The following is an 11,123-nucleotide window of genomic DNA, read 5'->3' as shown; positions in this document are numbered from 1 at the left end:
GGCTGGAGTGCAATGGCGTGATCTTGGCTCACCGCAACCTCCGCCTCCTGGGTTCAGGCAATTCTCCTGCCTCAGCCTCCTGAGTAGCTGGGATTACAGGCACGCGCCACCATACCCAGCTGATTTTTTTGTATTTTTAGTAGGGACGGGGTTTCACTATGTTGACCAGGATGGTCTCAATCTCTTGACCTCGTGATCCACCCACCTCGGCCTCCCAAAGTGCTGGGATTACAGGCGCGAGCCACCGTGCCCGGCCCTGAAATTCTTAAAAGATAAATTTAAGTAGCCAGTATTTCAACTTAGGACTTTTTGATCAACATGGAGATGTTCTAATTTTGAGCACAAGATTTAGCTTTACCATTTGATTTTAATAATAAACAATGGAATCTGAAAATAGAAAATAGAAAAATACAGTAATATTTTTAAATTTATTTAATTTGATTCCATTAATAAATACTTGGTCATTCTTTTTCCTATTAAATTGTATTTAATGCCAATTGCTCTCATGTGGAATCAACTGATTGCATAATGATTTATTTCACCTATGAAAATAACAAATATAGAAAAGTCTAACTCTATCTTAGAAAGTAATTATACACAAACTCGCAAATACCACCACTGCCACCATCATGTTAGCCCTTGTGAAACACAAGGTAGACAAAATTAGCAGGCTGAGAAGTTGTTACTGGTATTATAATTCCATGTTCTCATCCACTAAGTAAAGAAATTGTGGGGCCAGGCACAGTGGCTTATGCCTGTAATCCCAGCACTGTGGGAGGCCGAGGCAGGCAGATCACAAGGCCAAGAGATCGAGACTATCCTGGCCAACATGGTGAAACCCTGTCTCTACTAAAAATAAATAAAATCGGCTGGATGTGGTGACACATGCCCATAGTCCCAGCTACTTGGGAGGCTGAGGCAGAAGAACTGCTTGAACCCAGGAGGTGGTGGTTGCAGTGAGCCGAGATCCCGCTACTGTACTCTAGCCTGGCAACAGAGTGAGACTCCATCTCAAAAAAAAAAAAAAAAAAAAAAAAGAAATTGTACGCTATAGATTGCAAATTTTGTTCAAACAATAAATAAGTGTATGTAGCAAATTAAAGAATCAAATATTTTCCTGGCTATACTAGATGACCTATTAAGACAAAAAGAATGAATAACTGAATCCTAAAAACTATTTTGCTCATTTTTCAAAGTGGGCCAAAAGAATGCAGTGTATAATATAAACAACAATAAAAAATAGGCAGCCTATTGTTTAACACATTATTTTGCTCAAAAAGGTAAACTCTTAAGTGAAGACTAAATTACAAATTTGAGAGGTACAATATTCAAATAAAATAGTAAAATTTCAAAGCTGAGCATTATTTAATTGCTTTAATACCAGTCAAAATGATACCATATTATTCACTTTAAAATTGATAAACACTTTCTCATATCAATTCATTAAAGAATTTCAGTGCCATGCATTAACAACACAGTGTTGTACTTTTACATTGATATAATACAGTGCAGCAGCCACCTAAAATCCATCACTACTTAAATAAATGTAAAGGGTTCATACTGAAATGATTGTTTTGTCTCAAATAGAGTCTACTTGTATATTTACATGAGTTTGCTTTAACTATAAAGGATCTAGACAGTTAAGTGATAAAATTTACTCATGATACTCACGCACTGTATTTTATGGTCGCTTGGAGGTGGATTAAGATGGCTAATGACTACGCTATACAGAGAAATGTAATTTGGAATATTTTACTTAAAATTAATTTAGTTCAACATTTACTGACTGCTCATAGAGAAGTTTGTACTCTACTTTATAGGTATGCATTAGTGGAATCAGCCAGCTAACTTAAAATAAAGACAATGGACTGCCTGGCACATAATAACTTTACTAATTAAGTTAAAAAAAAAAAAAACTAGTTGAACTGGGTTTTATAATGTCTGATGCATAAAATAATCAAAAGTCAGTTGACTAACCAAATTTTTTAGTTTGAAAAAGAATTCGTTGTATAGATATACTATTTTTGGTCTGCAAAATTTCTTTAAAGTAATTCAAAGGCGGCTGATGAGGACACATTGAGGCGAGCAAATATCTATAACCTAAGGGAACCTGAATAAACTTGAATACAAACTAATGGGGAGAAACAGGGTGGTACCTTTTCTTCCTGATTTTTAAAGGTCTTTTTGAGGTAGAAGGCATTATGGAAGATTGGTATATAAGGAATAAAAACTATTGAAGCCTAGGGGATATGAAAGCAAAGTTCAAAGAAAGGATCAAGATAGAAGCCTTGAGAAGGAGACTAGCATAAAACTTCATGTTAAATGAGAAATACAGATATAATGAAAAATAAATTTCAATAAGAATATCAGGATATAACTTCATTTTCTAAAGATGAATAATTATTTTGCCAATACAAAGTAAAAGGAAGGAGGAACCTAAGGAAAGAAGAAAAGAAGTAAAGGGAAATGGGACAAAGGAAAGAAAGAAGACAACAAAGAAGGAAAGAAAAAAGCCCAGGTGTGTGAACCTTAAAGTAAATTACTTGCTCTAAAAGGCTCATTAACATAATAAAAAGAAAAAAAAATAGAAATTTGCCCCTTCTGGTGTGTGTTTTTAATGGAAAACAAATTGTCTAAAACTTCCCCCAACTTCCACAGTACAAACTTAACAACAGACTGAAAGAAGATCCTGAGTTCTTTATTTTGTCTAACTTTCCACAGAATTTTACTAAAATGTTTAACTAAAATGTATTACAGTTAAAGTACTATCATTCAAAGGAAAGTTTACGTCTTGAACAGGAAAGATTAAAGATTGGACTCAAAGTGTTTTTCATAAAAACTCATCTAATTGTGTTCACGCCATTTAAAAATTCTGAATTCACCTAATTTACTGTAAAACTACTTTCAATAAGCATACTGTATAATTTTTCCAAGGAAGTATCCTGGCCTTAGTTCAAAGAAATGACAGGGGAGGGATGGGGACAAAATATGTTGAAACAGAAAAACAAAACATTTCTTGCTTCTTCACCCTCTTAGACAAAGGCTCAACTCTACCCTACATGCGCAGCTATTAATAGCTGAGAATTTGCTTTCATTCCACATCTTTCTCTATACTCATCCACCGAAACCTCCATACAAACCCTCTCCTTTGACTTTGGCCTTTTGTGTACTACATATTGATTTCCAGTCCTTTAACTGCTTTTGGTACCTAGAATCATTTTCTGCAATCAATAATTGAGAATATCAAAAGTTATTTCTCATAACAAATAAATAAATACACAAATGGTAGTAAGTGCTCTCCTTAAAGAAAAGCCCAAATTTGAATCAAGAGCATAACATTACTGAAACCAAAATATCTAGAGAATAGTAAGTCTAACATCCAAATATCAAATTAAAAAGAATGGTGTGAAAGGAGGGGAAAAAATGGTGAAATGATCAAAATACAGCCCTTACCTGAAAAGGTCTAGATTGAGTAGATAAAGGCAATGGCAATAATAAAGAGATAATTAAAGTAGAAAAAGATCTAATATATCTGAGAGAATCAGATATGACTCAGAGAGTTTATTACCATCTTTAACTCATCTATAATAGAGGCAAAAAAATTTGAGATTGTTTCAAAACTGCTATCCTCAGTTTCATGCATTTACCAAAGACTTACCTAAAGTGACTACTTTTAGCATTAAGAAGGATAATATTGAGCAGGGGGTGGTGTTATCTTCTACTGTAACTGTTATTTCAGATTCTTTATCTTAATCTGTTAAGAGGAAATTAAGTGTTGAAAAGAATTCAATAATCAGAGTTACCAACTTGAATACTAAAATCCCCAAGTCAGTTTCATATGGTCAGTCTCACATGAACATCAATGAATCATTGGAAGATGTACCTATTGTCCTATAAGTAAACGTAATAACAATTTAATTTTAAATGCCAACAGTGCAACTATATTTGTTAAAAGCATGCTAGTCCAGTCTGTTATCTAACTGCTAGTAAAATTCAATACAAAATATGTGTGTGTATGTGTTTGTGTGTGTGTGAGATAAGAAAATACACAAAAATACACCAACATTTTTCTTCCTTTTCCCTTCTGATGTTTAGAAAATTTGCAAACTGGTTTAAACCAAAAGGGGTAAAGGAATGAAATTACTCCTTCAAGCTTAGAGGATTCTGTGCCAAGTTTCATTTCTGGCTACATATTTCTGGCTAAGTTCAAGATCCCTGAAAAGGAATACATAAAAGAGAAAATATCCCTTTAACCTCAGTGGAAGGACATTAGAAGAGGCTGCTATGGAAGAGAAAGGCTTTTGCCCTGAGATGGGTGTGCTCCTGGTGTTTGGTTTCCACTGAGAGGATGCCTGCTCTCTCAATGAATCTGAAGTACCTACTAGGATGAGGTAATGGCTGTGCCGGTTTCACTGGGTCATGCTCTTTCAGCACATTCTTTCCCTCTCTCCTCCCTGAGAAGGTACTGTAAACAAGTCATCCTGAGAGGTGCTGCAGAGAATGAACAATCCTGAATTCAAAATTGTTGAGAACACGAGCCCTGCTATGGCAGTCTAGACATAACCAGAAGACTAAAGCAGCCAAAAAAACAGGTTATTTGGTAAGAAAACGGGGTGGGGGAAAGAGAGGAGAGAGAAAAATAAAACAAAAATTAATATGACTAAAATATTATTTTTTTAAAGGAAGATCTATTTTTAAATTACTTAGATCTTCAGATGTGTCTTAAGCAATTTTCTACTTATGGTTTAAAAAAAGAAAAAACTTTAGACATTAAATAATATTGTAGCAAACTGTAAAATATCAAAAATTTAAATAAACCACAGATAAATAGCATGTACTACTGATTCTAAAGCCACAATGGCTCTGATACTATACAAATCATGACTGCAGATGTAAACCTATGATAATCAGATTAAATTACCAGGAAATCAACAAATGCACACACACACACACACTTATCATAATCCTTACTGAATGAAAAACAAAATGCCTCTTTTTTTGAAGAAAGGATTCTTTGTGTGCATGGGGTTGGGGCTTTTGGAACATCCATAATTTGCAAATTCATAAGGATTTCCACCAAAATACAAATACCTATTGCCCAGTTAAAGGGCTGTTTTGTGTTATATTCTGATGGCAGGCTGTACTTGGGCATGAAATTAAAAGGGATTCTATTTATTCAATCTATTTTGACTGCAAAAAAAAATCATATTGTCCACAGTGAAATGACATAGTGAAAGAACTATGCTTTTGAACTGGGCTGGTACCTGCAGCTCATGCATGGGACATTTTGCATAATGTGGCTCACATAAAAGGCTTTGTTCTCCATCGCCTCACTGTGGCTGCAAACCTCAATTTCAGTTTGCAATCATCTTTTCTAGACTGATCATTTTAAAATAAATTACATCTTTAACATTTAAGTTAGTTCCTTACCAACAGTCATCAATCCCTTTGCCTCACACCCAAAATTATATACCACTAAACAATATTTTTTTGTTTTGCACTACAGATTTTATTCACAACATAATTTCCAAACCCTCAAAGATAATTCTTTTAAGTACCTATTTCCTTTCCTAACATGTATATAGTGTATTATACATTTGTGTGCATACTTGTATGTTTATGCATTTAAACAAAAACCCTTTACACTGGCTTAATTTTAAAGGGTCTATGTCCTGGAAGCATTGTGCTAATGGCTTACAACAGATGGCACACAGCAATTGTCACAAACGGGCTTGTTGCTAATGAAAGCTTTTTATTTTCTGACGAAATCCTGAAGCCCCGATGCAAATCAAGCAGAATAACATTAATTTCCAGTTTTCAAGGATATTTTTATCTGACTCCATCCCCTTTACTACCCCTCCCCCCATACACACCCAAATATACACCTCCCCACTCCTAGCCCCCCACACTCTTTCTTGAAATTTCTATCCTTAAACAAAAGACGAGGTGGGGGAAGGATGGCAGCCAGCACTGCAGTCCCTCTCTCCCCACCAAAAAAGCCTTTTAAAAAGAAAAAGAAGAAAAGAATAGATGTACTGTAGATTCAGATGTCCACCCCCATCGTTTAAAAAGAAAAACCACTGTGTAGAAGCTTAACCAGACTCATTTCTTCGTGCCCTCCCCTCCAACACCACCAGACATTGATTTTTCATTTTCCTCAATTTATAAATATCAGTTCTCCTCTCCCAGCTGTTTCTGGAGGAATTACAGGGAAACATGATTTGAAATGGACAAGGTTTCCCTCACTCATTGGCCAGTGTGTGCAGTTCACTGCAGCTGGATGAACGGAACAAAACAAAAAATCCCCTACCCCGAATTCCTTTTTTCCACTATTTTTGTAGAATCCACTCTCCTTCTGTCCACAGCTCAGGTAATACTGGCTTTCGATACACGTATTCTAACCTGACATAAGTTTTCAGTCGTTTCAAAGTGATACCTAACAAGGTCACTCGCTCTTGTACAAAGCCAGGGCTCAGGTACCAGCAGCGCCCGGACCCTTGCCCCGCAGTGACACCTGGAGAGGCAAGGCCCGAAGCTTCCGCCAGGTGCACGGCTGGCCAGCTCGACCAACTCCCAGAATGCCAGCTCCGAGTCCCCGAGGACGAGACACAACCCCTCCCCACTCCCACCTCTTTCTATGCAGAGATCGAGGCAGAAGGAGAGGCGCCCTACATAGAGCCAGAGCTGGGGACCGTCTCTTACCTGGGCGCAGAAACTGGATGCACCCGCGGTCGCGACTGCCACCGCTGACGGACTTAGCGCCCTCCGGAGAAGAAGCAGAGGGGTGGACGGGTTAGGGGAAGAAAGGGGAGGGGGGGAAAAAGAAGGAGAAGGAAGAGAAAGAAGCGGAAGGGAAGTAAAGGAAGAGAGGATGCTGCTGCTGCTGCTGCTGCTGCCCAGAGCCCGCGCAGCCCGAGCGCCCGCCCTAGTCTGAGCGCGGCGCCCCCGCCCGGCTCCCCGCGCAGCCGCCCCGCCCCGCCCCGGCCCTTCCTCCCCGCCCCGCGCAGGTCCCGTCCGACTCCGCGAGCCCGTGGGCGGCCGCGGCGGGGCTGGCGCTGCCACCGCCGCAGTGTTCGGGAGGGGGAGCGTTGCCGCCCCGCTTCCTGTAGCAGCCGCCCGCCGCCAGGCGGGGACCGCGAGGTAGGAGCCTCGGAGAGCCCCTCCCAGCCGCGGCCAGGGCCTTCTCCAGAGGCCGGGTCCCTTCCCGCGATAAAGTGAGGCCAGCGCCCGGGTGGCGGGACCGGCGGGCCTTCCTCCCTGGCGTCCTTGGGAAATCGGGGATAGCAGCTTTAGTCTCTCCGGAGCAACCCCCTCAGACACCCTACTTTCCTCCCCTGTGTTGCTGTGAGGCGGGGATGCCAGTGGACCCTCACCAGGAAAGCTCACTGGTCTCGCCTCACAAACCCAACCACAGGTGCATCCAGAAACGACAAGGAAATGTGGGGCTCTTGAGAATTATAGAACAACTCTTGACGGCACGAAAGGGGCAATGGCCGAGGGAGTAGAGAATGCTAGACCCAGCTCTGTCACTAATTAGATTCATTTATTGAGTCAACGAATGTTCATTGACACCTACTATGTGTCAGTCACTCTTCTAATCACTGTAAACATCAGTGAATAAAACAGACCTTTCCCTCAACCCTAAGAAAAAAGATCCCCTCCCTTTATGGTTATTACATTCTAGATCCAGACGTATGCTCTAGAGACAGTTCACTTAATCTAACGCTCAGTGTATTCATGTGTCATATGAGGACTAAAAATTACAGTCCAATTCTTAAGATAATGATTATTAAGGATTTTTGAAGAATGATACAAATACAATGAATTAGCACAGAAAATGTTGACCTTGAAATATTACCATTAAAAACATAATTACCTCTTAAATACTTTTGAAAGTGAAATGACCAACTGAGAAAACAAATGATTCATTACCATGGAATCCTCATAATCAGATAGCATAATCAAAGAGCATAATCAAAACCAGCTTTTTATTCTAAGTAAGAAAAATAAGATGCAACTTAGAATTACTTTGAGTGTATCAAGTACTGACAAGGTGTTTTTAAGGTCAGCCAAGATACTGAGGTGTGGCCTGTACAGTCTTCACAGTGCTGATGAAACAGCAGCCATAATGTGGTTCTGTCACTTAACCATAGAATCTTAGAACCTAGAACATGAGAGTTGATTTTTTTAGGCAGTTGGTCTAATTTCCTCCATTTTCAGATGGAAAAAGAGACCCGATGATGGGAGCCTGCAGGGATTAGAAACCATCACAGAGGAAGCTGTGAAAGCCTGGCCTCCCCAGTCACACCTGGTGCTCTGTGTCCTGCCTCCCCTGCTCGGCTTCATACCATGAGCCAGTGACGCTTGCAGTTAGGATGGAAGTATCCAGGCACACCCAGGAGCTGGGAGCTTGGAGGAGTTGATGCTCCTCCTTGGAAGATGGCCTGATTGAGAAGAAAGAGGTCTTAGGAAACTAGGAAATCATAGACAGTACGTGGATGGGAGGAGGGAGTAGGCATACTACCAGAGTGTTACCAGCTGAAATTCATGACCTGGCATGCAGGTGCAGGTGCTCATTGAGAGTAATTTTCCAGGGCCAGGAGCGGTGGCTCACACCTGTAATCACAGCAGCTCAGGAGGGAGGATTGCTTGAAGCCAGAAGTTTGAGGGTGCAGTGATTTATGATTACACCACTGCACTACAGCCTGAGTGACAGAGTGACTCTGTCTCTAAAAAACAGCTGTTAAAAGAAGAGATTTTCTCTCCAATCCTTTGAAGTACAGTGTTTTTTCCCCTCCACTTTAAGAGTAGCTGAGTCAGTCAAACTCTAATGGTTTTTCTCTTTGGGGAACCTGGTCCTTATTTGAGAGAAAATGCCTCCTCTCAACACACATCTTAAGAGTTCTGTCGGAAAAACAGTATCTATATGTTTTAATTCAATAAAGAGACTTTAATGGGGAACCAATTAAAAAGGGTTCAAACAACTAAAAAGCCAAATAGGGGATGATGAGGCAACACGACGATACTAGTAGGAAAGTAATATCACTCTCAGCCTGGGGAGTGCTAGAGAAGAGGGTTTACCAGGAGTGAGGAGCCGAAGCTGCTTTAAGGGCACTGAAACCACAGTGGAGATGCCTACTTGGAAACGGATAATGCTGGAGGCGCCTTTGAAAGCTGAGAGTGAAAAGGAATGCTGTGGCTCTCCTTCAACCTGTATTTCAAAATCCTGTCATTGGGTGAACCTAGAAGGAAGTAAGTTGACAAAACAGCCTAAGAAATATAGTTTGCAGGAGTCAGTGCCCTGGGATGTCAAACAACTTTAGGAGGGGATCACATGTATTTAGGCTTCTAGTTTAATGAGGGAGTCTTTGCGTCAAAGTGAACTTGTTTTTTTCTCAGCAAATCATCCCTTCCTTAGAGGAGCCATCTTTTTCATATTATGATTCCCGATGTGCTAGTAAATGTGTGATTCTCTTCTCTTTCTTAGAGGTGGACCTTGTGACCCTGGCTAAGTCTATAATAGAACCTGTTCTGCTCATGTATAGTGATTGATCCAGGGTGGTCATATGTCCCAAATATTTCCAGTCAGGGTTTTTTTTTTTTTTTTTTCATGAGATGTGTCATATGAACAATAGTGAATCAGATGGATATAGGTATAGAATTGTCAGTGACTATCTTTCCTTCCATGTAGAAAAGCAATGCTGAGAGATGGAGAAAGAGCCCTTGAAAGATTCCGTGGATCCTGCTACATCTCAAGGTAAAAATACCATTTTCAAACCAATAGTTTTTCATCTCTTTTCTAAGCTTGCTGTATTTGTATTCCTGTCATTTGCAACTGAAGAAGCCTTCATTAATACAGTACTGGACTCCAAAAAGTAAGCCACAGATACAGAAAGAGCTGCCAATATTGATTTCCACAATTATTTGTTCTATCTTCAGGCTAAATTCTTGATTTGTATTTCTTTGGCCTAGAAGATTATGTACGTAAACAACCATATACTTTTCTCAGGGACAGTTTCTCAGAACACCATCAGAATAAATGTATTTCTACTGATTAGAGAAAGGTCTACTTGTATATAGGAAGTAATAAAATCTTCTCTCCAGAGAGTCAAAAAGTAGGTGAGCCATTGAGGAGGTTGTACTGCATCGTGTTAAGAGCACCAGACTGCACGTCAGATCTGAGGGCCCATATCTGCTGTCACTTGCTTGTGTGACCTTGGTTACCTCTCCCTACCATTTTGAACCTCAATATTTTTATTAGCAAATAAGGAGCCTCAACCACATGCCATCTAAGGTCACTTTAGTTTTATAAACCTATGAGAAATTACAGCTCAGCTGGGCATTTGCTTATTAAATGGATGAACATTAATTAAGTGGCCCTTAGAGAAACAATGAGCAAGGCTTATACATACACAAATAATGCTGATACAATGTGCAACCCATGATACAAAAGATGTGGATGCAAGAGGCAGGTGTGACCCTGAAGAGCAGACACTAGTAAGTCTTTTACCTTCTGTGCATGAAATGGGCTTTTTTGGTTTTGTTTTTCATTTCTCGACCTTTTCTCTGTGGATGACTAGAGGCACATCTATTAAAATTTTTATAATGTTTCAAAAGTTTCCTGTAATCCCAGCACTTTGGGAGGCTGATGTAGGTGCATCACCTGAGGTCAAGAGTTGGAGACCAGCCTGGCCAACATAGTGAAACCCCGTCTCTACTAAAAAATAAAAAAAAAATTAGCCCGGTGTGGTGGTATACACCTGCAATCCCAGCTACTAAGGAGGCTAAGGCAGGAGAATCGCATGAACCCAGGAGGCAGTGGTTGCAATTAGCTGAGATTGTGCCATTGCACTCCAGCTCAGGTGACAGTATGAGACTCTGTCTCAACAAAAACCCAAAAAAACAAAAAACATTGAAATGACTTTAAAATTTAAAAATGAGTTTTAGTAGTATGGTCTACCATTTTCAATTTTACGCCTATTTCAGTGAACAGATGGTAAAATTACCATTAACTTCTTCTGGACCATAATGTATCATTCTGTTCAAAAAACTTTGTTGAGGTATAATTTACATTCAATTAAAAGCACAGATCAGAAATATTAAATCTACACCTTCAGCCCCAA

General features: G+C 39.7%; 1 protein-coding gene and 1 long non-coding RNA gene across 2 annotated transcripts in view; one reads left to right on the top strand and one right to left on the bottom strand.

Annotated features, from left to right (window-relative positions):
* MAP2 (microtubule associated protein 2) overlaps nt 1-6,936 on the bottom strand; it is a 303,522-nt gene extending 296,586 nt beyond the window's left edge. The window contains exons 1-2 of the mRNA XM_037745066.1: nt 6,703-6,936; nt 3,659-3,754 (exon numbers count right to left, since the gene is read on the bottom strand). The gene's annotated coding sequence lies outside the window, so the exon portion shown is untranslated. The remainder of the gene's footprint in view (nt 1-3,658; nt 3,755-6,702) is intronic.
* Nucleotides 6,937-7,027: 91 nt separating this feature from the next.
* Nucleotides 7,028-9,757, top strand: LOC119473877. The gene is made up of 2 exons (XR_005203126.1): nt 7,028-7,140; nt 9,692-9,757. It is a non-coding gene; the product is annotated as an uncharacterized LOC119473877 (long non-coding RNA).
* The last annotated feature ends 1,366 nt before the right edge of the window (nt 9,758-11,123 follow it).

Source organism: Cebus imitator, unplaced genomic scaffold, assembly GCF_001604975.1.
Source record: "Cebus imitator isolate Cc_AM_T3 unplaced genomic scaffold, Cebus_imitator-1.0 Scaffold191, whole genome shotgun sequence".
Classification (NCBI taxonomy): domain Eukaryota; kingdom Metazoa; phylum Chordata; class Mammalia; order Primates; family Cebidae; genus Cebus; species Cebus imitator.
Note: the sequence above shows the minus strand (reverse complement) of the source record. Positions and strands in the feature narration are given on the sequence as shown.